The 24,964-nt window shown below is 45.7% G+C and overlaps 1 long non-coding RNA gene across 2 annotated transcripts; it reads right to left on the reverse strand.

Annotated features, from left to right (window-relative positions):
• Positions 1 to 597: 597 nt before the first annotated feature.
• On the reverse strand, positions 598 to 24,329 carry LOC310769604. Of its 2 annotated transcripts, none has more exons than XR_014551729.1 (4): positions 24,166 to 24,329; positions 23,734 to 23,930; positions 2,564 to 2,629; positions 598 to 1,028 (listed from the first exon to the last, which is right to left on the reverse strand). It is a non-coding gene; the product is annotated as an uncharacterized lncRNA (long non-coding RNA). The 2 variants fall into 2 exon arrangements; XR_014551730.1 differs by lacking the exon at positions 598 to 1,028 and adding an exon at positions 6,116 to 6,255 and having other exon boundaries at positions 2,032 to 2,629.
• Positions 24,330 to 24,964: the final 635 nt, after the last annotated feature.

The following is a 24,964-nucleotide window of genomic DNA, read 5'->3' on the forward strand; positions in this document are numbered from 1 at the left end:
CATCAGCACTGGCTGGGAGTCTCCAGCGAATCCATCAATAGGTTCATGATGGTGACATCATAGTGAAGGCAGAGAAGAGGAACTTGGTAAGAGTGGGGTGGGCAGCTTGGTTGTCAGAGTGAGGAAACCCGGACGAGTTTCTCTGCTTTGTGAGATAGGTTCTTTTTAAAAATATATAAAAAATGACAGGCTGAAAAATATTTGCCTATGTTTTTGACAAGAACTTGGAACAGTCCATAGGAGCTCTCATACTGCTGCAATTAACACATATCTGGGTAGAGTCTGTTGCAGTCAGATGTCTTGGAAATCAGACAGAGATCCATTGAGGGAGGGTGATGACAAGTCACAGCTGTTTTATAGCTAAGGTGAAGGTGCTAAGAACATAGAAGACCAAACAATTAAACCCCTGTGTTGCAAAAAATCATCAGTAATATCCAAGGCAGCACGATGACCAAGTACAACAATGCAATGTCAATATAAACTTTATATAATCTATACGGAACACTGAACAATATGAAATATATGAAATATGCACTCTCTGCAAGACCAAATAAACAGAAATCTTATAAATCTCTGAAAGTCATAAAACGTGCACTCTTGATGGATTCTCTTGAAAACATAGAACCAAATAAACATAAGTCCTATAAGTCTCTGAAAGTCTTTGTAGACTATGCAAGTCTCTGAAAGAAGCAATGGATCAGATTCTTATCTGGTGAAAACAAGCCATAAAGCTTTGTTTTATGATGTCAAACGCTGCTGAAGTGGTCCGCAAACAGACATAGTGAACAGTGATTCCAGATAGTTCTTACAGTTGGCAACCATATGCCCTAATGTGATTCTCAGCAACTGGTATTCAGAGGTATACTGCCTCCAACAGTGAAGGTAGAACATAGCCATTGTGGCTACTAGCCATTGAAAGTCTCATCCTCCACCATGAATTTGTCAAATCTTCTTTCAAAGCCATCCAAGTTGGTGGCCATCACTGCCTTCCATTATAATCTACCTGGACAATATTTTATAGAAGCTCCCTGTGGAATTGCGCAAAGTCAACAAGGATGACTTTGGCATACAGCCAAACTCTCCAGAGGAAGCCCTTCAGGTCTTCTTTTCCCCAAAACCTTTGTCATTTTTGTTAGAAATGTGAAGGGGTTCTAACCTTCCAGGATTCAGGCTAATGAGTGATTATAACTAGGGCTTTCTTAAGAACGTAAGAAGAACCTGTTGGATCAGATCAATCGCCCACCTAGTCTAGCATCCTCTTCTCACCGTGGCCAATCATATCCATGAGAGAAACCCGCATTCAGGACCCAAGCACAAGAGCACTCCCCTCACTGTGGTTTCCAGCCACTTTTATTCAGAGGTGTGGAAGGAACTCAAGGCTTTGCATTATGATTAGCAGATCAAACGTCTCCTCAAGCTAGACGTATCTTCTGAGCTGATCAACAGGGTGTTCTGCTTACATATAGGAATAACAAAGTTATTGCAACCTGGTTAATAAGAAACAAGAAAGTAGCTTTTCAGGAAAGGAGCATTGCTTGTCAATAGCATTCAAACATTCCATCCTTCCTTCCACCTCTCACTCACCTTCATTTTGACCTTTCTTTCCACTCTAAGGGAAATGTGGCTTTAAGACAGAAACCAGCTCAGGCCTTGCTGATCCCAGAACCGTACATTTTGCTTCCACAGAGGCATTGCTGCCTCCAACAATGGAAGGGTGAAGAATTAAAGCACTTGACTTTCCCCAAAGGAACCTGGGAACTGGAGTTTAGCCCTCTCCCACAAAGCTACAATTCCCAGCACCCATAACAAACTACACTTCCCAGGATTATTTGGGGGAAGGCATGACTGTTCAAAGTGGAACCATAGTGCTTTAAATGCATGGTGCAGATGGAGCCTTAGAGTGATATGAATGCCTTGTATACCATTTTCCTATTCCCAAAATGGAGATGATGTACAGGTAGGAGACAAGAGAACACAGGGCTTACAGAAACCCAGCTATGATGTTTATTAGCTTTGGGCCATTCCAGCAAACCCTGAGCTCTTTCCAGCTGCGCAGTCCTGATATAGCAATTTTCTGGCGGCACATGTGAGCAGCAGGGGCACTCAGTGCATCATGTCATTATTTCAGAGAGTGGAGAGAAAGATGGTGTACGAGTAAGGGATGCTGGTGAGGAAGGGTTTTAGAAACCCATCAGTCATCTTACGTGATACTCAATCCAGAAAGAGACGCAAGGTTTGTATCCAAAGCTAGTCCTATACCCAGAGGAGACCCATTGAAATGATGGATTTTGTAGGTAGGATGGGATATATTGTCTTACAATTATTCTCCCTGTTGCATGTGTGTGCAGAACATTTAAAGTAATCAGTTAAGTGTTTAACACTTAGCAGAGTTTAAAACACCACCCCTTGCAACATTAAACTGGAAACTTTGAAACTAGGCTGTATAATCTTATTTTTATTTAGCCAGGCTGTGGTAACAGTCTGAATTTTCCCCCTTTTCCCTTCTTAATAAAAGACTCACGTAGCAGATTGTAAAGTAAGCATAAAAATAGTGTTTACTTACATAAAGTCTTGCACTCAATTCCAGCAGCAGCAGTAGTAACCAAAATAAGTCGGGCAAATTCTACTTCTAGATTACAAAACACATAATTGAGTTTTTTAAAAATGGACTCTCCACTGGAGCGGAGACCACATGGACATCTGTCTGCCTCAGAAGCATGGTGGGAAGAAAGAATGAGTTCTGAGGCAGCAGAAAAAATTAAAATCTTTTGTCTTTTTCCCGCCAGGTAACTCAAGGGAAGTGACATCACATAGAGCTCTGTCTCTGACAGTTACATTGCTTTTCTTTGCAATCCACCTGTCTAGTAATTTGCAGCTCTGTGGTTGCTAGTGCCTAGAATTACTAAACAGTAAGAATGTGCTGTTATTTTGACTGCAAACCCCCACACAAACATGGCTAGTTCAGGTCCATTTATTTCAGTGGGTCTACACTGAGTAGGGATAGAAGAATCTGCCAATTTCAATTTCTTCCTCTTTTTCCCAATCTTAAATTCAGTTTTCCACAGTCCCACATCAGTTTGCAATATAAGTCCTCATTCAAATTCACCCACATTGTGTGTGTGTGTGTGCGGACGCACACACACACACACACACACACACACACACAAAAACCCTGCCCCAATATAATGCATTTTTGCATTTTAGCCTCACTAATCAATGGACTAATCAATATAACACTTTCCCCAATATTATAACATTGTTTAGCAATTCAATGTGGTGTAGTGGTTAGAGTGTCAGACCATGACCTGGGAGACCAGGGTTCAAATCCCCACTCAGCTACAACACTCAGTGGGTGATGCTGGGCCAGTCACTACCATAGCTGTCAACCGTCCCTTATTTGGCGGGAAACTCCCTTATCCCAGCGCCATGTCCCGCTGCTGTCCCTTATTGATGATGTCCCCTAAATTTCCCGTGTTTCTAAGGAAGCAGCTCCTCTCCCTCCCTCCCTGCTGGCCAGGGAGGAGTGAGGCTCCAACTGTGTTGCTTGGCTGCCCGGTCCGCGCCCCCTCCAGCCTCCTCTCACCAGCCTCAGCCCCCGGGAGCCCCTCCCCACCGGCACTGGCAGGAGTCTCGGGCCCTTCCGCCATCATCCTCCTTGCGACCGCTGAACTGAGCTTCTCTGCCTGGGGCCTCCCCTCTGCCCGTCCCCGCCGCTCCCGCTAGGCCGTACTGCGGCTGCACCACCGAAGGACCCAGATGAGATGGGCAGCCTATGAATTGCTGGGGAGCCTTGAGAGGAGAGCGAGGGCAACCATAGAGAAAGCAGGTCAGAGAGAGGAGGAGGAGGCGGAGGCGCAGGCAGGTGTTCCAAGGGCTAACCATAGAGGGGGAAAGCGGAGGAAGGACCGCAAGCGCTTATCCCATAGATTTGTAGTGGTAGACTAGCATAGATGGTCTGGTCTGCGGGTTTACTTCGGGCGCTATTTCCCCCCCCCCCCTTCCTCCCGCCCCGCCTGATGGAACTGAGAGCTGCAGATGGAGCACGAGAGAAAAGATACAGAACTGCAGCAGCATCTTTGTAGCTTGGACTTCGTTTTGCGTGAAAAGTGGTTGCTGCTTGAAGTTATTTAATTGCAGTGTTTCATCAGCTGGTGTCTTGAGCAGCAACCTCTGGAAACGAAGGGCTAAAAACCGGTGCTGCTCTCCAAAATTATCTGGTCCCTTTTAACTTCGTATTTCAGCTGGTTGACTAAAATCCCTTATTTTGGCTGCTGATACCTTATTTTCGAGGCTGCTGGTCCCTTATTTTCAAATCTGTAAGTTGACAGCTATGGTCACTGCCTCTCAGCCTAACCTACCTCACAGTTGTGGGGCTTAAATGAGGAGGGGGGAGAGCCTAACATCTGGCCATTTCTGGCTACCCATAGGAACCCCAGCAAATGCAAACCTTCTCCTGTTATGCTGTGAATGGGAACAAAATGATCTTTGATGTCCTGAAAATAAACTGCTTTCTATCTTTTCTCTTTTCTTTTCCTTTTAAAAAGGCAGCCAGCTGAGATTATGCTAGCTACTGAGCTATCAAGAAGCCGCATTTTTTAATCCCATTGTTCTCTGCATGCAGAAAATCTCCGCCTTCCACCCAGGCCTTCAGGTTTCGGTTACGGCTTGTTATGTTCCTTTCATTATTGTTATTCGGATGTTTTCGTCCGTTTCTGCTCAATGCAGAGGCCTGTTTGTTCTCTAGGCAGTTTCTTGCCCCTCAAGACCGTATCAAACTACCTGACAGCATAAGTCAGCCTGGGCACTAGACATACGTCCACCAGCTGGCTCAGTGGCATAAAATATTCAGGGGTGGGTTTCCCACATTCTTCCTGTGCCTCCGTGGCACATATTTCTCCATTCGGTGCATCCTAGTTGCCTCCGTCTCCGAGCTCGTCGGCAGATCGTTTGGAGGATGTGCATATCAGCCGCCAGGGCGTTCCGCCCAGTCTCTCTCCCTCTCTCGCTCTGCGTGCATTACCGTTAATCTTGACAAAAACGCATTATATTTAATACAGTTTCTGCAGGCCTCTCTTGCCGGATGCATAAAATATGGGAGACGCTTCAGCGGAGGGACATAGCGCAGAGGCAAATTGGGCTTTGCTAACACTTTACAACCAGCACAGACTCCGCCCCACGAGAAGCAAGAGAGAGGGAGGCAGGAGAAGGCATTCACACACCCAGCTCACTATGGGGCTGACATCGGAAGATGCCTTACACTGAGCCAAGGTGGTCCATTGTTCAGTACAGTGGTACCTCAGGTTACGTACGCTGCAGGTTACATACGCTTCAGGTTACAGACTCCGCTAACCCAGAAATAGTGCTTCAGGTTAAGAACTTTGCTTCAGGATGAGAGCAGAAATCGTGCCGCAGCGGCCCGGCAGCAGCAGGAGGCCCCATTAGCTAAAGTGGTGCTTCAGGTTAAGAACAGTTTCAGGTTAAGTACGGACCTCCGGAATGAATTAAGTACCATATTTTTTGCTCTATAAGACTCACTTTTTCCCTCCTAAAAAGTAAGGGGAAATGTGAGTGCGTCTTATGGAGCGAATGCAGGCTGCACAGCTATCCCAGAAGCCAGAACAGTAAGAGGGATTGCTGCTTTCGCTGCGCAGTGATCCCTCTTGCTGTTCTGGCTTCTGAGATTCAGAATATTTTTTTTCTTGTTTTCCTCCTCCAAAAACTAGGTGCATCTTATGGTCTGGTGCGTCTTATAGAGCGAAAAATACGGTACTTAACCTGTGGTACCACTGTATTGCCTACTCTGTCTGACAGTGGCTTTCCAGGGTTTCAGGCAGGGTTTCTCCCCACCCCATACCTAGAGACAGCAGGGATCAGTGGTGTGACAAGGGCGGGGCAACAGGGGTGCTTGCCCTGGGCACAAAATTCTTAGTGGCGCAAAATTTCAAAAGAAAGTAGTAATAATACATTTAAAAAATAGCACACCTCCCACCTCACAAAGAAAACCTCCCAATATTTAAACATTTTACACAGTTTTCCAACATGTCAGGGAAAATAAACATTGTATTCAGAACATGGGTGTGACCAGGATTTATGTTAGTGGGGGCAGGAAACCCACCTGCCATCATCTGTCTCTGTTCAGCAGATTCAAAATGAAATGTCTCCACAACAGTTGCTTTAAATTTCTTTCTTTTGACCCCCAAGCGCTCAGAAAAAAATCTGTCAAAATCTTCAGTCATCTGAAAACCATGAAGTTACCTTAAAAAAAAAAAAAAATAACATCACGGAATGCCTTTCATGAAGTTCCTGAGTATATTTTGCAAAATTACAAACAGCATGCCTTTTTTCATTTTTTTTTAATCTAAACTAAAACAAGTTTTCCTGGATTTGCTGAAAACCCTTTCAGCACTTACTTCTCAAATTCCTCCATTTTTTCTGTGCAAACTCATTAAGTCCATTGAGGTGCTCCCCTGTCATTGTCAACCTTAAAGGTAAAGGGACCCCTGACCATTAGGTCCAGTCGTGGCCGACTCTGGGGTTGCGGTGCTCATCACGCTTTATTGGCCGAGGGAGCCAGCGTACAGCTTCCGGGTCATGTGGCCAGCATGACTAAGCCGCTTCTGGTGAACCAGACCAGCGCACGGAAACGCTGTTTACCTTCCCGCTGTTTACCTATTTATCTACTTGCACTTTGATGTGCTTTTGAACTGCTAGGTTGGCAGGAGCAGGGACCAAGCAACGGGAGCTCACCCCGTCGCGTCTGATCGACAAGTCCTAGGCTCTGTGGTTTAGACCACAGCGCCACCCGTGTCTCGCTTTGTCAACCTTAGTCAGGTCCTAACTCTCTGCGAGGTACGGAATGAGCATTCTGCGTTACAAGTAGCCTCAGCGAGCATTCCAATTTCAAATACTCTGACTGTTTCTACTTTTAGTTAACTATTTTTTTATTTCTTCACTTGATTTGGGGGGGTAGCTGCCCCCTGCCCCCCCCCCCGGCTACACCCATGATTCAGCAATATTGACCCCTCCAACTGTGGAGGCAGAGCCAAGCCATCATGACTAGCGCCATAGCTCTCTCAATCCCTCTTTTTTCATTCCAGCAGTGTTCCAAACGTTTTTTTAAAAATTATCCTTCTTCCACCTCAATATCCCAACATGCCTTTATAGACCTTCCATTCCACCCCCCCTACCAGCAGCCACAGCCCCCTGCCCATGTTTAAAAGCAGCTTTGGGGACTTCCCAATGCGAGTCGCCCTACAATGACAGGCTTGAATGTCCACCGGTGTTATAATCTACTTTATCTTAATGCAATCTTTCCCCGCTGAACTCTCCGGGAGCCTTAACAGACTATTTTCGACAGAGGGCCTTTTATATGATTATGATGGTGATGATTCGATACTGTGATTACTCTCACGCTCCTGAACTTTGCAGGGAAGGGGGTGGGAAATTAATAAAGGCTTTGTTTTGTTTTGTTGTGGTTTTATGTTGCTTTCCTATTAAGCACCTGAGGATCTTGCTGAATACCAATCAGCTGCGCACAGAGACTCGGCGTTTCCTCTTTACTCTGAAAAAGGTTCATTCTGTTACCAATTCAGCCGAGGATGTAAGGGAAGCTCTGTGGCATCAGACCAGAGGCCCATCTAGTCCAGCATCCTGTTCTCACAGAGGCCAGTGAATTGCTTGTAGGAAGACTTTGGTAGCCTTCTCCGCCATGAATTTGTCCAATCCTCTTTCAACGCCATCCAAGTTGGTGGCCTTCAATTATTTCACTTGCCCTTTTCGGAAAGGCACACACATTGTGACTTGTGCTCTTCCAACAGGGCTAAAGGTAAAAGGTAAAGGACCCCTGGACAGTTAAGTCCAGTCAAAGGCGACTATGGGGTTGTGGCGCTCATCACGCTTTCAGGCCGAGGGAGCCAGCATTTGTCCACAGACAGCTTTCCAGGACATGTGGCCAGAATGACTAAATCACTTCTGGCACAATGGGACACCGTGACAGAAGCCAGAGTGCACGGAAACGCCATTTACCTTCCTGCCGCAGCGGTACCTATTTATCTACTTGCACTTTGACGTGCTTTTGAACTGCTAGGTTGTTAGGAGCTAGGACAGAGCAATGGGAGCTCACCCCGTCACAGGGATTCGAACTGCTGACCTTCTGATTGGCAAGCCCAAGAAGCTCAGTAGTTTAGACCAGCATGATGCCTTGGTTAGTTCAGTTGGTTAGAGCATGGTGCTGATGATGCCAAGGTTGCAAGTTCAATCCCCATATGGGACAGGTGCTGCATAATCCTGCATTGCAGCGGGCTGGACTGGGTGACCCTCAGGATCCCTTTCAACTCTACAATTCTACTAGTCAAACATGTTGCTGGACTCCAACTTCCATCACCCCTTGCCATTGGCCATGCTGGCTACGGCCAACAAGAGGTGTGATCCATGAGGATGCCACATTGGCTATCCTTGCCACTGAGGATATTAGTAACACACTTACAGCATTTGGAAGACTGTGGACAGTTCTGGCCTCCTGACCTTCAAAAACGATATGGTGGAGTTGGAAAAGGTTCTGGAAAGGGCAGCCAAAATGACCACGGGGATAGACTTTTCCATTTAGACAAATGGTAAATAAGAGGTGACACAATAGACATTTATAGAATTATGCATGGGGTGGAGAAAGTGGATGGAGAAAAGTTTTTATCCCTCTCTCATGTCTTCCGACATCCAATGAGGTTGAATGTTTGAAGATTCAAGATAGGTAAAATAAAGTCTCTCTTCGCTCAGTGCATAAGCTATGGAATTTATATGGGGATGTGGGTGGCGCTGTGGTCTAAACCACTGAGCCTCTTGGGCTTGCCAATCAGAAGGTTGGCAGTTCGAATCCCAGTGACGGGGTGAGCTCCTGTTGCTCTGTCCCTGCTCCTGCCAACCCAGCAGTTCGAAAGCATGCCAGTGCAAGTAGATAAATAGGTACCGCTGTGGCAAGAAGGTAAATGGCGTTTCCGTGCGCTCTGGCTTCTGTCACGGTGTTCTGTTGCACCAGTAGCGGTCTAGTCATGCTGGCCACATGACCCGGAAAGCTGTCTGTGGACAAACGCCGGCTACCTCGGCCTGAAAGCGAGATAAGTGCCGCAACCCCACAGTCGCCTCTGACTGGGCGTAATCGTCCAGGGGTCCTTTACCTTTACCTCTTACCTTTAACCTCTTCCCACAGGCGCAGAACCTTCTGTTGGAAGATTCGAGGCAGGATTTTTAAAATCTTCATGCAGCACAGAGTTAAGCTGTGGAACTTGCTCCCACAGGAGGCAGTGATATCCACCCACCTAAATGGCTTTAAAAGAGGATTAGACAAAGTCATAAAGAGAAGGCTTCGATGGCTGCTAGCCATGGTGCCTTTGCTCTATCTTCAAGCTTGGAGGGAGCAATGCTTCTACAACACAGTTGCTGGAAACCACAGGAGGGGAGAGAGCTCTTGTGCTTGGGTCATGTTTGCTTCTTGCATGCATCCGGTTGGCCCCTGTGATGGGCACCCTTTCACCTGATCCATCCTTATGTTCACCGTTCTCCCGTAATTGCATTAAAAGTCCTCTCCGCTCCTTCCTACATCCTGCCTCCATCTCCCTCCTGACAGGCGAGGACCAAAACATTTCCTGCCACGCAGTGAGGACTTTATGAATACACCATTAAAAGGAAACATTACCAAGAAATGAAAGGCACTAATGGAGGAAGCTAAGAATTTCTCCCAAGAGGAGCCTCCGTCCCCTCTGCCAGCAGTACACCGATCCTGCTAATGGATTTGGAGGGGAGGGAGAAAGAGAGAGGTGGGGGAGAGGAAATATATTTCCGGAGGCCGCCTGTGCTCTGCTAATGTCCAGGAAATAATGTCTCTTGATGACAGCTTCCCTCCATCCCCAATTATAGCCCTCGCTGATGGGCTCCTTCACTGCAACTTCAGGATTTCAGCTAGGGCCAAACAGGACCTGGAAGCTCGTTCTTCTTCCCTGAGCAAATTAAAGCGATTTGTCATCTTAATCGGTTCTCCATGTGTCGGTGAGATGTGGACGCCGTCAGTCATTATGCCACACTATTAACAAATTAAAGGGCAATTGTACTGTGACTGACCAGCCTTTTTGTGCATGCGTGCGACAGCAGGCACACAGATCTCTCTTTTAACTGAGTCAGGCCATTGGTCAACCCAGCCCAGTACTGTATGAATTTAGGATGGGCCAATCGGCATGCTTCCAGTTGACTTCACTTCTGAATGGGGTTTGTTCATAAAGCCATCACATTCTGCTCATACGCATTTGGGAGACACCCTGATCTTGCAACTGCAGTTCATAGAATCATACAATAGGGAGGGATCTCATCTGGTCCAACCCCCTGAAATGCAGAGGGTTCAAACTGCTTTTAATGTTGTGGTTTAAATTGCTGTGACCAGCCCTGGGATCCTAGGGTCAACAACAACAGCAACAGCAACAACAACAACAAATACATGGACTCTCCTTCCTTGGATGTTGAGAAGCTGGAATGAGTGCAGAGGAGGGTCTGGAAACCAAGCCTGATGAGGAATGGTTGAAGGAGCTGGGTAGGTTTAGTTTGGAAAAGAGAAGACATCAGGAAGACCTTTCTGAGGGTAATTGTTGTACGACAGTGGAACGGTCTCCCTCGGGAGGTTGTAGACTCTCCTTCCTTGAAGGTTTTTAAGCAGAGACTGGATGGCTGTCTGTCATGAATGTTTTAGCTAAGTTTCTTTTATTGGACTAGATGGCCCTTGGGGGCCCTTCCAGCTCTATGCTTCTGTGATTTGCATGTGAAACATACTCTGCTACAGATGTACCATCCTTCCCTTAAAACATGGAAAACGGCCTTAAATGAAGTCAGATCATATGTCCGTCTAGCTCAGCCTTTCTCAACCTGTGGGTCCCCAGGTGTTGTTGAACTACAACTCCCATCACCCCTAGCTAGCAAGGCCAGAGCTCAGGGATGATGGGAGTTGTAGTCCAACAACATCTGGGGACCCAGGTTGAGAACCGCTGATCTAGCTCAATATTGTCTACAATGACGGGCAGCAGCTCTCCAGGGTTTCAGGCAGGGGACATTTCCAGTCCTATATTGCGGATTGAACCTGCTGCAGGCAAAACAGATGCCCTCCCAGTGAGCCCTTCACTCGCAACATAGGGACACTGCTGTATATTAAAGGTAAAGGTAAAGGGACCCCTAACCATTAGGTCCAGTCGTGACCAGCTCTGGGGTTGCGGCGCTCATCTCGCTTTATTGGCAGAGGGAGCCGGCGTACAGCTTCCAGGTCATGTGGCCAGCATGACTAAGCCGCTTCTGGCGAACCAGAGCAGCGCACGGAAACGCCGTTTACCTTCCTGCTGGAGCAGGGCCTCTTTATCTACTTGCACTTTGACGTGCTTTTGAACTGCTAGGTTGGCAGGAGCAGGGACCGAGGAACGGGAGCTCACCCCGTCACAGGGATTCGAACTGCCTACCTTCTGATCGGCTATTGGCTCGAACCATTTCTCCATATTAGCTCAGTACTGTCTGCACTGACCGACAGCAGCGACCTCCAGGATTTCAGGCAGCCCTGCTGGGAGACAGATCGCAAAGAGAGACACCACAGGTGCTCCAATCGCCTCCTCCCCTGAGCGTCTAGTTCCCCCCCAGCAGCCCTTAATTGTTTAATTCATTCATTCCTCATGGCATGCTCGAGCCATTCCCCATGCGCCGGGCCGATCGAGGGGAAGGACCGCTATAAATAATGCATCACCCCGCTTATCGCTAGACTGCCGGCGGGACTCATCTATCACAGCTCCTGCCAATATGCTTACAAGCACCCTTAACACTAACACCGCTCGTGCCTCGAACGGTGGTTTACTGCTTCCGTTCTTGTAAACTGCCGCCTTAAAAAATGCATGAGTTCAAAACAAGGGTCGGATTCTGCCTACTGTGATCAGGCTGGCCCCAAAGGTGGATAATCATCCTGGACTGGAGCTTCACTATTCATCTCAATTCCCTTCTTTATTTATTTCCCCCCAGCCCTCCCTCCTTAGATACATAAAGGTTGTATCCAATGATATTCCTAGCAGCTGAAATTAGAAACATAGGAAGCTGTCTTATACCAAATCAGACCAGTGGCTCCATCTAGCTTAGTACTGCTTGCAATGACTGGCAGCAGCTCCCCAGGGTTTCATCCAAGGGGCAATCTCAGTTCCACTAGGAGATGCTGGGGACCTTCTGGCACAGAAGGGGAAAGTGCTGTTGGGCTCAGGTTCTGCTTGCAGGTTTCCCACAGGCATCTGGTTGGTCACAGTGAGAAGAGGGTGCCAGGCTAGATGGGCTGTTGGCCTGATCCAGTGGGCTCCGCTCATGTTCTCATGTTAACTGGCTGAAAGGTCCACCATCCAGCAGAGGTGTGTGCATGAACTTGTTTCACAAAAAGAAAAATGTCATTCGTTCTGAAATGAATGCCTTGTCCATGAGCTTCAGTCTGGAGCAAGATGGGAACTGGGAGCCAGGATCATGGATAAGCTTTCGCTTCTCCATCTCAAGCAGCAAAACGCATGTTGGAGATTCCTCCTGCAAAATTTTGCTGATTGGGACTCTTGGACAAAGCATCATAGAATTGTAGAGTTAGAAGGGATCCCACAGGTCATCTATTTCAAGCCCCTGCAATGCAGGAATCTCAGCTAAAGCATCCATAGCAGATGGCCATCCAACCTCTGCTTAAAAACCTCCAAGGAAGGAGAGTCCACAACCTCCCAAAGGAGACCGTTCTACTGTTGAACAGCTCTTACCCTCAGAAAGGTCTTCCTGATGTTCAGTCGGAATCTCCTTTCTTGTAACTTGAAGCCATTGGTTTGAGTCCTACCCTCCAGAGCAGGAGGAAACAAGCTTCTTCCCTCTTCCATGTGACAGCCCTTGAGATATTTGAAGATGGTTATCAAATCTCCTCTCGGTCTCCTCTTTTCCAGGCTAAACCTACCCAACTCCTTCCACCGTTCATCATCAGGCTTGGTTTCCTCATCCTCCTCTGCACTCGTTCTAGCTTGTCAACATCCTTCTTAAATTGTGGGGCCCAGAAGTGGACACAGTATTCCCTCATCAAGCCCTGCCCTGGAGACACCACTGGATTCCCTGCAATCTTATAAAAAGTTGCACTTCTTTCTCTCTATAGGCAAAAGGCCTCCGCCTGGCAGGGTTTTCTTTATTTTCTTTCTTTCTTTATTTTTAATGGAAGAGAATGAAATGGGCATTGATTAAAAAACAAAGGAAACCATATCCATCTTATCTCAAGATGCATCTGTAGCTGTGTCTCACACACTGAAATTGGAACACAAGCAACGCATTATGGGTAAGGCCGGCTCTCATCGAGTGAGTGCTGCAAGCTGATGGAAGGCTTTCTTATACAGTTGGGGACGCTGTTCCCTCCTTCCCAGTGGATCAGCTCTCTCTCAAAATAGCACAGAGGAAAGAGATTGCCAATTTGGTCGTATTAAACCTCCCTTTCCCAACACTGCTGTCTTTGTCTCAGCTCGACGTGCAAAAGGGCCATAGCTAAGTGACAGAGCACCAGCTTTCCATGCAAAAGGTCCCAATCATCAATGGCATCTGCCTTTTTTCTTAAAAAAAAATAATGTTTAGGGGTAATCTCATTTTCCTACTCATATTGAAATACTGCCCCTCAATGAGGCCAAACTTAGATTCACAAAATGTTTAGGAGTATGTGTCCCCCTGCATCCCCCCAGAAAAAAGCACTGGGACTGGGAATGTCCTGTGTGGGCAATTACAGCTAGGATAGACAACGCTGAGCTAGATGGACCCAATGGTCTGACTTGGTATGAGACATCATCCTCATTTCCTCAACCATCCTCTGTTGGGTGAAGGTACATAATTCTGCCCTCTCTCTACAGCGTGATTAGTTCACTCAGTTGTCCAAGCATTGGCCATGCTGGCTGGTGTGATGGGAATCCACAAACATCAGAAGAGCTGCACAACTCTCAGTCTTGCTGCATGTCACCAAGAGATTGTTTGGGGAAGGGCCGTAGCTCAGTGGTTAGTGCATCCAGTTGAAAGGATCTCAGGAAGAGAAGATAGGGAAAAACCCCTCTCTCTGCCTGAGCACCACCACCACCACCCCAAGAACTTCTGCCACCCAAGACTGAGCAGACAGCGCAAGAGGATTAAATGGAGCTCCAAGACAAGACTGTTGCAAGGAACTGGGCAGGCAGCTCATAGAGATGAGCTAAGCGGCACTAAATGCTGGTGGTGATGTTGTGTTCTGAGTTTCAGGACCACTGACAGCTCCAGGTGATCCACTCCCTGACTGAACCTTTTGAGGCTCCTGCTCTTGTGCATCCAGGCTCACGCCCTAGAGATTCAGGAAGTTGACTTCCGGTTAGCGCCAGCGCTTAATGGCGGATCTCACCCGGAGCTCCGGGAGAGATCTGCTTCGTGGGTTCGGGTCCTGTCAGCTACGGCGAAGCGGGGACCCTCAAAAATCACAGGCGCGTTGCCTGTGAACCGGAGACTCGGCGGGCACCTTTGCGCCCCCCCGACGCTGCGAAATAGCCTTTTTAAAGGCTGCGGAGCAGCGGAGGGGTTTTGGAGCGGTGCTGAGAGTCGTCTTCACCCAGCCTGCGAAGCGAAGCCGCGTCGCCATTAGCGGAGAGCGCTGATTTCTTCTGGTGAAATTGGATTAAAAGAACAACTATCCGTGAGTAGGATTGACCGCTAAAATATAATTGGACTCTAAAAATAAAGAAATTGGGCACCGAGACGGACAAGCACTAAAAAGGAAGTCTGCTTTCCGTTCTGTAGCAAGATCAAAGCGAAAGGCACTCTAGCTGTAACTGCTTGAGAGGAAATCTGTGGGAATTAAGAAATCCACCACCAAAGCAAAGAACTCCCTCCCCGAAGGCAGGAGGGGGGGGGAAGAAGATTTTAAAGTGTTTCCCTGCCAATTTAAAAGAATTGAATTAAGTACCGCTGCTCTTATACCTGGGATCGGACTGCCGGAGAAAAGGAACCGGCTAAGGACTGTTGCTATAAGAAGGCTAAAAAGTATCTCTAATTTGACTTTGGCTACTTCCAACTTGAAACATTGATTTTGTTGCATTGCAAAGTTACTTACAGGACACTATTGATTGGGATCCCCTTGAAAGAGAAAAGAAAAATTGGAAGGGACTAGGAAGACTTTTGTTATTTTTTTTTGAAGAGTGTGGGATTATTTTGAGAAGTAAAGAATTGACTCTACGCCCTCTAGAGGACTTACAAATTGTTTCAGCAACAAGTGGAGTTTAAAATCTGAGAACTTTTGTTTGATAGCTCCAAAGTGTGGGAATGACCTTGACTAAAAGACTTTGTTATGGCAGATGGTAAAGAGAAAGGGGATTTACAAGAAACAACCTTGAGATCTGGCAGACAATACAAAATTGACCCTTCCATGCAAAGAAGGGCTTCTGTAATAGGAGCCTCTGGAACTACAGTTGTTGCAAAGTCAAAAGTGAAAGCAATGTCTACAGAAGAATCATTTGCTAAGGTACTGGAGAAGATAAATGACTCTTTGGAGGAATTAAAAAAGCAAGGCGCAGAGACTAAATTACAAGTTGCTGAAACTAAAGTACAAGTTGCTGAAACAAATAAAAAAATTGAAGAAATCTCTGGGAAAATTGACTTAAATACAAAAAGTATAACTGATCTTGGGAACAAAGTGAACTCAAATGCAGAAGCAATTGGGAAATTATTGGAAAATTCATCTACAACACGAAAGATAGCTGAGGAAGCTAAGGAAATTGCAACTGCTGCGGAGGAAAAATTTCCACCAGTTTACAAGAAACTGGATGAGTATGAGTTGGCACTCTCTATGCAGGATATGCAACGTAAGGAGAGGAATTTAAGGATTAGACTTGTGCCGGAAAAGGAAGGAGACAACTTGGTGGACTATTTGACAAAAGAATTTTCTGATTTCTGGAAGCAGGAGTTGGAGAAAGAAGATTTTAAGATAGAAAGTGCATTTAGATTGGGAACAAGACAGAAGAAGAATCGACCCAGAGATTGTCTTATTACTCTAAGATCAAAGGAGGAGCGAGATAAAATACTGAACCTGCATTACCAAACAACCCTTCGAATTGAAGATTTTTATATTGAGATTTTTAAAGACATCCCTAAGAGTATCTTGGACGCAAGAGGACATTACAAGGACCTGGTGATATTGCTGAAAAGGAACTACATACCATTCAGGTGGGAATTTCCCCAAGGCTTGTCTTTTAAATACAAGGGAAAGAAGAGAAGAATAAAGACTGTGAGTGATAAAGACAAGTTCCTGGGAGAACACGAAGAAGACCTACAGAAAGAGACATTTCCAGGACAAGGGCATCCGTCACTGGACACGAACACGGTACCACCGACAGACGAGGAACAAAAACAGGGAGCTGTAGGAGGAAGGAGTAAATAATCCCATCATGGCTCTGCAACTTCTAACCTGGAATTGTAACGGTTTGAACATTCCCAGAAAGAGAAAAAATATATTTCATGCCTTAAAGAAAGACCAATTGGACTTGATTTGTCTACAAGAGACTCATGTGACAAGAGCACATAGAAAATTACTAATAAATAAAAGACTGGGACAGGAATTTATATCCTCAGACAGAGTAAAAAAGAGAGGAGTGGTGATCTATGCAAAAGAAAAGTTGCAACCGAAACAAATTTTTAAAGATGATCAAGGAAGATATTTGGCAATTGAAATTCAATCCCAAGGAGAGAAGTATTTGATAGTGGGAATCTACGCACCAAATGAAGGGAAAGCTGAATTCTTTAAGAAGTTGCATGAAATCTTGATGGACCATATGGATTACAACTTAATTTTGATGGGAGATATGAATGGAGTAGTTTCAACAAATATGGACAAAGCACAAAGACAGGTAATAACAAAAGATGGAAGACTACCAAAGACTTTTTTTGAAATGACTGACAATATGGACTTGATTGATATTTGGAGAACAAAACACCCATTAGAAAGAGAGGGAACCTTCTTTTCTGAAGCCAAAATGACATGGACAAGGATTGACCAAATTTGGGTGACTAGCAGTATGGCGCCGAACATAAAAAAAGTAGAAATCTGCCCAAAAACTTTCTCCGACCATAACGCTGTAAAGATGGTGATGAGGCAAACAACAACTGGTTCCTTCAGATGGAGAATGAATGACACCTTATTCAGAGATGAGGAGATCTGCAAGAAGGCCCAAAAAACTTTGAAAGACTACTTTGAAATCAACTTAAGGTCTAAAGTAGAAAAAAGAATAGTATGGGACGCAAGCAAAGCCGTGATGAGAGGGTTCTTGATTCAGCAAAATACTTTAAAGAAAAGAAAGCAAAATGAGAAGAAGGAGAGAATTTTGGAAAAGATAAAAGAAGGGGAAAAACAATTAAGATCGAAGCGAAAATCCCAAGAGATTTTAAGAGAAATTAAATTTCATCAAACACAATATATGGAACTGATGAATCAGGAATTAGAGTGGAAAATTAAACAAATGAGACAAAAGACCTTTGAATCTGCTGACAAATGTGGTAAGTTATTGGCTTGGCAAATAAAGAAGAGACAAAAACTCAACACGGTGATAAATATAGAGGTGGAAGGAAAGAATATAAGCAACCCAGTGGAAATTAGGAACTGTTTTCAGAACTACTTTAGACAACTCTACACACAAGGGCCGCAGAATGAAATGGATATACAACAATTCCTCGAGAAAAATGGGCTGAAAAAGGTTTCGCAGGAAAGTAAAACAATTTTGAATCAGGAGATATCAGCACAAGAAGTAGAAGATGCCATTCAAGGCATGACGCTGGGCAAATCCCCCGGGCCGGATGGACTGACTTCTAAATATTATAAAGTTTTGAAGGAAGGACTGATACAGCCTTTGAAGGAAGTCTGTAATGAGATTATGGAGGGGAAAAGGGCACCTGATACGTGGAGTGAGGCCTATATCACACTTATACCAAAGACAGAGACTGAAAAGACTCAACTTAAAAACTACCGACCCATCTCGTTATTGAATGTGGATTACAAAATCTTTGCTGATATTTTAGCAAAGAGACTGAAAAGAGTTTTGATGGAGGAGATTCATGGGGACCAAGCGGGCTTTCTCCCAAAAAGGCATTTGTCGAACAATGTAAGGAATATAATTGACATTTTGGAAAAGCTGGAAGTGAACATAAACACTAAAGCTGTTTTGATATTTGTGGATGCCGAGAAAGCCTTTGACAACATTTCTTGGAGTTTTATGTTGAAGAACCTCCGGGGGATGGGGGTAGGCCAAGGGTTTGAGAATGGTATAGGTGCAATATACTCTGAACAGAAAGCGAAACTTATTGTAAATAATGTGGTTACAGAAGAGTTCAAGATTGAAAAAGGGACACGTCAGGGGTGCCCTATCTCCCCACTACTTTTTATATCGGTCCTGGAGGTTTTGCTTAATATGATTAGGAGGGACCAGTTGGTTAAAGGGATTCAGGTCGGAGCTAAACAATACAAATTGAGAGCATTTGCAGATGATTTAGTACTTACATTGCAAGAGCCAGAAGCTAGCACGAAAAGAGTTTTGGGAATAATTCAAGAGTTTGGTCAAATGGCAGGATTTAAATTGAATAAGTCAAAGACAAAGGTTTTGGAGAAAAATTTGACACAGATAGAAAAAGATAGGTTTCAGAACGAGACAGGGTTGACTGTGGTTAAAAAAGTGAAATATTTGGGTATAAATATGACAGCTAAAAATGTGAATTTGTTTAAAGATAATTATGAAAAAACTTGGAGAGAAGTGAAAAAAGATTTGGAGATTTGGTCTAATTTAAAGCTTTCCTTGTTAGGCCGAATTGCAGTTATAAAAATGAATGTATTGCCAAGAATGTTGTTTTTGTTCCAAGCATTACAAATAATGGATAAAATGGATTGTTTCAAGAAGTGGCAAAAAGACATATCTAAATTTGTCTGGCAGGGCAAAAAGCCCAGAATTAAATTTAAGATATTAACGGATTCAAAGGAAAGAGGGGGGTTTGCCCTGCCAGACTTTAAATTGTACTATGAAGCGGCAGCTTTTTGCTGGCTGAAAGAATGGCTGCTTCTTGAAAACACAGACATTTTGGATTTGGAAGGTTTTAACAATATTTTTGGGTGGCATGCATATTTGTGGTATGACAAGGTTAAAGCACATAAAAGTTTTAAAAATCATATTGTCAGAAAAGCACTATTAAATGTCTGGGTTAGATATAAAGACTTGCTGGAAAATAAAACTCCAAGGTGGCTGTCGCCAATGGAAGCTAAGGCAGTTAAAAAGTTAAATATGGAGTCCAAGTGGCCAAGATACTGGGAAATTTTGGAAAAGGAAGGGGACAAACTGAGATTGCAGAGCTTTGAGAAATTAAAAGGGAAGGTGAGAGATTGGTTGCACTATCATCAAATAAATGAAGCGTTTAAACTGGACAGTAAAATTGGCTTCCAGGTGGAAAAATCAAAATTGGAGACAGAACTGTTAGAATCCAGTACTTTCTACATAACTTTCTTTATGTATGCTACAACAGCAGCTAGAATACTCATTGCGAAGTACTGGAAGACGCAAGAGCTACCCACACTGGAAGAATGGCAGATGAAGGTGATAGACTACATGGGCTTGGCAGAAATGACGAGCAGAATCCGAAACCAGGGAAGAGAAGCAGCGCAAGAAGAATGGAAAAAATTTAAAGACTATCTAAAGAAATATTACAAAATTAATGAAAGTTAGAATGATGTTGGACTGGAAAGTAAATGGTTACTATTAGCTATGGTTAAGACAAGGAGAATAAGGAAGATTAGTCTAAATTTAAATTAAAATAAGGGAAGATTTGCTGAACAATCGATAAGAATTTGGAATACAGAAAAGGGAGGCATGAGGAAGTCGGGGAAGAAAGGTATAAGAAATTAGGATATGAAATGATACATGTTTTTTCTTTTGTTTTGTTTTTGTCTTTGTATGTTTATGTATGTTGTGTTTATATGGAAAAAATAAAAATATTATAAAAAAAAAAGAGATTCAGGAAGTTTTCCTGTGAGGCTCGCGTTTCTCAGCCACAGGCTGGGTTGCTTCATGGCTGGCAGAACCCTGTATCCAGCCTGGCCCCTTAGCTGGAAAGTCTGCAGCCGCCAGCTCTTGAGTCTTGATTGCTGCTGGGCTCTGGGGTCATGGCAGGCACCCTTGAGTGACCTTTGCTCCAGGAAAAGAAGAGACAGAGCCTGGGTTGATTGTCAGTTGACAACTGAGGCTTCTGCTATGCATTGCAACTAATCTCACACCTACTTGGACACTGGCGGGGGAATTAAGCCAGCTAGAGCAAGCAGAGGTTGCAAAAGATGGGATGGAGCATGTGCAACCTTTGCCTAATCCCCCCGCACTCAGAGGAGCTGCACCCCGCATTAGCTCTCTCCCTGGCAGGCCTTTTCTCCCATTCCTCCCCTGCAGCACTCCCTCTGGACCTGGGGGTTTGAATCCTATGCACTAGCAGCAAAAACATTCCCCGAGTCTCAGTATTTTTATGTAGCCAAGCCCAGCAGAATGAGCACATATCAGAATTTCAGAAGACCTTCCTTGGATCAGGCCAATACCCCATCTAGTCCAGCATCCTGTTCTCCCAGTGGCCAACCAGATTCCCAATGGGAAACCAGCAAGCGGGATCCAAGGACAAGAGCAACCAGCAACAGATATTCAGAAACATTGCTGTCTCTGACTGTGGAGGCAGAGTATAGCCATCAAAGCTAGTAACCATCCATAATCCTCTCCCTTCACACCAGATGCTGACAGATTAGTGGGGGAACTCCAAGATTCATGGAAGCTTATATAAATCAAGTGGGAGGTGGAACCCCAAAACAACCCAATGAGTACTGAGCATGCTCAGAATACTGGCTGACTGGTTTGGGACAGGGGGGTGGAATGGAATGGAGCATCTTGGATAAAGACATGACTATTGGGCTAGTATTTTGGAATCTGAACAGGAGTACTTCATACCATAACATTTGTTGCGGACCCCACTTTTAATTATAATTTCTTGCTGTTCTGGCCTAGACCCAGTTTACCTGAAGGAGTGTCTCCAGCCCCATCATTCAGCCTGGACACTGAGGCCCAACTCCAAGGGCCTTTTGGCAGTTCCTTCACTGCAAGAAGTGAGGTTACAGTGAAGCAGGCAGAGGGCCTTCATGGTAGTGGCGCCCGCCCTGTGGAATGCCCTCCCATCAGATGTCAAGGAAATAAACAACTACCTGGCTTTTAGAAGACAACTGAAGGCAGCCCTGTTTAGGGAAGTTTTAAATGTTTGATGTTTTGTTGTGTTAAATGAGATTCAGGTGAGGGTCATACGCCTTGTCAATCCCAGCAGGTATATACCGTATTTTTCGCTCCATAACACGCAGATTTTTCCTCCTAGAAAGTAGGGGGAAATGTCTGTGCGTGTTATGGAGCGAATGCCTACAGATGGCGGGGGAATCTGCTGCAGTTGTGAGCAGTCCGTGGCTCGCTTTGAAACAGTAAGCGGCTCCTGTCAGCTAGCGGAGCCGGGGAGGAGGGAGAGAAGCAGAGCGGGGTTGGCTGCTTTAAAACAACCCCGTCCTCTATGTTCCTCTCTCCTCCCCACTGAGCTGCTAAGTAGCAGCAAAGCTTTTCAGCCAGCCTAGCCGGGAGGAGGGAGAGAAGCAGAGCGGGGTTGGCTGCTTTAAAACAACCCCGTCCTCTATGTTCCTCTCTCCTCCCCACTGAGCTGCTAAGTAGCAGCAAAGCTTTTCAGCCAGCCTAGCCGGGAGGAGGGAGAGAAGCAGAGCGGGGTTGGCTGCTTTAAAACAACCCCATGCTCTCTGTCCCTGCCTGCAGTTTTTTGCTGTCCGATTTTGGATTAGCCACTGTAGGGGCTGTGTGTGTGTGTGTGCTTGAGCTATCGTTCTCCTCCTCCTGCTTCCCGTTCACTCTCCCAGCGCCCCTGCGCTCTCCCTCTGACTTTAGGATTGACACTCTGTGTGTCTGTGTGTGTGTGAGAGGGCTCCTTCTCTTGCTTCTGTTCACTCTCCCTGGGCCCCTGCGACTTTAGAATTGACACTCTGTGTGTCTGTGTCTGTGTGAGGGCTCCTTCTCCTTCTCTTGCTTCTGTTCACTCTCCCTGCGCCCCTGCGACTTTAGAATTGACACTCTGTGTGTCTGTGTGTGAGAGAGGGCTCCTTCTCCTTCTCTTGCTTCCCGTTCACTCTCCCTGCGCCCCTGCGCTCTCCCTGCGCCCCTGCGACTTTAGAATTGACACTCTGTGTGTCTGTGTCTCTGTGAGGGCTCCTTCTCCTTCTCTTGCTTCCGTTCACTCTCCCTGCGCCCCTGCGACTTTAGAATGACACTCTGTGTGTCTCTCTGTGTGTGAGGGCTCCTTCTCCTTTTCTTGCTTCCCGTTCACTCCCCCAGCACCCCTGTGACTTTAGGGCCAGTTCTCTCTCTGCGTGTGTGTGTGTGCTTTGACCTCACTGCGCTTGTTGGGGGAGAGTGTTGGTCACAATTTTTCTTGATTTGTCTCAGAGTGGTTACTATCATGGTTTCCTTGCCGGGGAGGAGGGAGAGACGCAGAGCCTGCTTGTTCTAAAGGAGCAAAGCCAGAGAGGAGCCTCTCCTGCATTATTAGCAGCATCCTTCTCCACACACCCCACGCGTGCTCCTTGTCCCTTGAGTTCTTTTCCTTCCCTCCCCACTTAAAACGTGGTTACAAAGCACGGATCCACATGGATCCTCAGGATTTTTGCATTGGGCTACCCCAAACTCACCGTCAGATCACATGTCTGTGGCCACAGCATGAACCACAAAAATCATACATCCACTGTTTCGTTTAGAATATTTTTTTCTTGTTTTCCTCCTCTAAAAACTACGTGTGTGTTATGGTCAGGTGCGTGTTATAGAGCGAAAAATACGGTAACAGGCTGATGGCCTGCCCAGGCTGTGAAGAAGGAGCTATTTTGGCAGCAGAATCTTGCTGCCAACTGGTCTGGAAAAAGTCAACAAGACTGCCTGGCCTGTTCTGGATAACCTTTGAGATCAGGATTATAGGCAGTATACAGCTACAATGGCCACTTGAAAACACTACTTGGGCAGAAGGTGGAAACTTTTAAAATCACAGGCCACCCACAACAAGTAGCATTTGGTGGGGGGTGGCACTTAGCATATCTCCCAACGCTGACATCACTGTGGCTTACAAGAAGGTAGAGGAGGAAGGAGGTGAGGTTGATGTGGTGTGAACACACTGGCATGAGCACCAGTTTGGCTGCACCAGTGTGTTTGCACTGTGCCAACCTTACTCAACCCTGCCAGCACCAGCAATGTCAGTAGTGGGAGGTCATGTAAGTACCAGGACCTTATCCTGCCCACAGTGCTAGCTGCAACCCAACATGGAAACCCTACGCATAATCCTACTAAATCTAGTTGGTTTAATAACAGTATTAGGCTAGCAAGATCTTGCGAGATCTTCCTGAAATCTCACAAGATCTCATGAGCTCTGAAAGATCTTGCAGACGGCCACTCACCTTTTCCAGTTGGCACTGCATCCAGTGCTTAACAGCAACTTCGTCCTGAAGCCTCTGTGTCAGAGTCCTTCTACCATTTGCCTGGGGTCATTCACAGGCTGACGTCTCTCTCTCTTTTCTCATTTATGGCGCTTATATCCAACCTAGCATCTCAGAGTAGTCTCGAAGCCACTCACCTTTTCCAGTCGGCACTGCGTCCAGTGCTTAACAGCAACTTCGTCCTGAAGCCTCCAGGTTCCCTCTGCCTCTATGTCCGAGTCCTTCTACCAGCTGCCTGGGGTCATTCACAGGCCGACGTGTTCTTTCTCTTTTCTCATTTATGGCGCTTATATCCAACCTGGCATCTCAGAGTAGTCTTGAAGCGCTTTCCTATCTAATCAATACAAAATCATAGAACAAAATTGTAGATTTGGAAAGAACCCCAAGGTGAATCTAGTCCAATTGCCTGCAAAACAGGAATCCAATTCAAGAATCCCTTGCAAATGGCCACCCAACCTCTGTGTATAAAAAACCTCCAAAGAAGGAGAGTCCACCACCTTCTGAGGGCATCTGAATTGATATCCCATCTTTTACTCCAAGGAGCTCTAGATGACATACATAGTTCCCACCTTCTCATTTAATCCCCACAACCTGGCCCCAGGTCACCCAGTGAGCTGCATAGCTGAGTAAAGAGGTATTGGAACCCTAGTCTCTCCCAGGGTTTCCCCTTCTGAGAAACAGCTCTTCACTTCACTCACAGAAGCTGCTCAGTTCTGCTCCTGGTGAGCAGTTGCTGGTGTGGTTTTTTTTTTTAAAAAAAAAACAAAAACCACACAACTGCAAGCATTCTATGATGTCACAGTAGGGGGCTTGCAGGCGCTGGGCAACCAAAGTTGGCATGAGTGTTACACAAATCTTAAGGTGCACACATAGCAGACCCGCACCCTAGAGAAAAAACAATCCTTCACCATTCAAAAATTATAAAATATTCCCTGGAAAAAAAGACACTTTCTTTGAGTTCACAGAGCAATCTCGAAGCCATCTCAACCCTCCTAATGACCCCAGATATTTACTCTGCAGTTGAAGGAAAAACCTTTCCCAATAGTTCTTTTCACTTACAAATCCTTCAAAAGCTATAAACATCTCACATAAATAGGGGTAGATCTGTGACAATTCAAGAACTGAGGTATTTACTGTTTCAAGGGAACGGCTCAGACTGGCCAGGAGAGGGCAACCAGCAAGCATTTTCACATATCACGACAAGAGAGAAGCCAGGAGACAAGACTGCCTCTTTCTGTGATGTATGTATGATGCTTGTTGGGTGGGCAGTGGTTTTCAACCAGGGTGCTGTGGCACCCTTTGGTGCCTTGAATGATGGTCAAGGGTGCCGTGAGCAACACTGGCCTCTGTTCCTCTTCCCCCCCATGC

This window comes from Podarcis filfolensis, assembly GCF_964270895.1.
Source record: "Podarcis filfolensis genome assembly, chromosome: 8".
Classification (NCBI taxonomy): Eukaryota; Metazoa; Chordata; class Lepidosauria; order Squamata; family Lacertidae; genus Podarcis; species Podarcis filfolensis.